Genomic DNA, 2,128 nt, shown 5'->3' with positions numbered 1-2,128 from the left:
AAAAAGGGTCTGGAGCCCATCCTATTGACAGTAATTAGGTAGATGAGTGACAGGCAACCAGTTATCGAGGAAGGATGGTCCCAAAGAAATGATGATCAATCACTGTCTACTACTGAAATTATTAGCCTACCAATTTAATGCATGTTAATTTGACCACATATAAACATTGGAATTCTTGCCAATTGTCTAACTACTAAATAATTGATATGATTTGATTTGGTTAATAAAAGACTATTCGAAAGACAGAGAGCTAGGGTTTCTGGATAGAAATTCTGCTATCTTGAGCTAAAAATATATTGACATGTACTATTTGTATTGAATCATTGAATTTTCTTGTAATTTTATATTTTAATAAGTTAAAGAAATGTTTTTATTTCCTCAAGTCTGGACTACAAGTTATTACACTGAAATATACATTTTATTTTAAAATACTCTATCAATATATACGGAAGAACATCTAATAAATATAAAATGTCGTATTTACTAGATGTTAACATTTGCAATCTCCTACTGTCTGACTTCTTTCTAACACATATCTCCCCATTTCAATCAATGATAAATGTCATGGAAAGACTATTTTCCTCTCCAGATAATTTAACTCCGTAAGTTTCTGCTTTCCAATGCTTTCATTTAGTGCACTAAAAAAAACTACAAAATCATTTTAGATCAAACCACTGAAAGATTTGATAAGTATGGATGAAATTATGAATATGAAAGTGTAATAAAGACCTAGGAATTGTTAATTTGCATGAGAAGAAAGTTCACTGTTGCAAATACAACAGAGTGGTACAAATTAAACAACCCAGCAATTTTGCCAATGGTCAGGGCAATTTCCCTTCACCCCAGACCATGCAAGATTGCTGGTACACATTAGAAGATTTAATAAAAGACAGAATGATCACTTGTTCCATCCTTTATTAATATGTTCTGCACAACATGCAATTACCTGTGACTGGTCGTGCAGAATGGCCAACCACACAACGTAACTGACGACACGTGGGAATGCACTATAGTGCATATACACTACACGATGTGGATGATATGTTGTTCCAAATAATCAAAAATCATCAAATCAACCAATTTATCATCTAGTGTGACTCAGCTTTAGAAGTGAGTTATGGCCTTTAAATTTAGACTGATTGAATCATTGACCACTGTAGTAAGTGCAGTATATGTGGAGTGGAGTGAAAAGCCAGACTGAAGTGGTTCCAGTAAGTGTGTGAGGAAAGTGAAGGCAAGTCTCTCAAGATACTTCCATATCAAACACTCCCATTTTAGGTGAAGTACAAGAATAATATCCGAAGTGATGCATGTTTTTAACATTGTATTGTGCATATGTTAATGTGTGAAGCAATATGAATTTGCTACTCACAATTAATAAACAAACTGGTGATACTTTATTTTCATATATAAAATGTTTTGATTACAAAGAGAAAACACACAGCAAAAATACTAGAGCATCTAGTGAACCATTATCTTAGTTGCTGGTATATTCTTTCTTCCAAGCCTCTAATGCCGGACATACACTATAAAATTATCTGGCCAATCCACCCGATATTGGCCTACTGGCCAAATAATTGCTCAGTGTATGCGGGTGACCAATCTGAAAATATCAATCAGTATGGCATACCAGATTGTCCAGCATATCCATTCAATCTGATATTTTCAAAGTGAAAGTTGCTCGCATTGGGCAAAGTATGTTATCTGCCAGGTGTCCGGTTGCCAGATATAATGTTTGTTGGTCTGACAGGAATTTTATATGGCAGTGTATGCCCAGCATTAGGAAGCTGAGTGAAGGACAATTGAGTTTAGCGGTGGGATAGCGATTTAAAAAGAGTTTGGGTCAGTATTTTATTTTCAGAACAGGATTAATCACTGCAAGATAAAATAATTATGGAAATATAAAAGAAGAGAGTGAGAGAAAGAGAGACAGGGATAATTCATATTTTAGTTAAGGTTGTGATGAGCACAGGTGACAAGGATCAAGTGATTTGTGAGGCTATAGGTCAAGAGAAGAGGTGGTGAGTTGGAATATAAGTTACATATTCTTTTGTGGGATCAAATGAAAGGGAGTTGGGAGTGGGTTCAAGAAAGTATTGAGCATGTTGCTGGCTGAGGAGGAGCATAC

This window comes from Taudactylus pleione, unplaced genomic scaffold, assembly GCF_031769625.1.
Source record: "Taudactylus pleione unplaced genomic scaffold, aTauple2 ptg000268l, whole genome shotgun sequence".
NCBI lineage: Eukaryota > Metazoa > Chordata > Amphibia > Anura > Myobatrachidae > Taudactylus > Taudactylus pleione.
Note: the sequence above shows the minus strand (reverse complement) of the source record.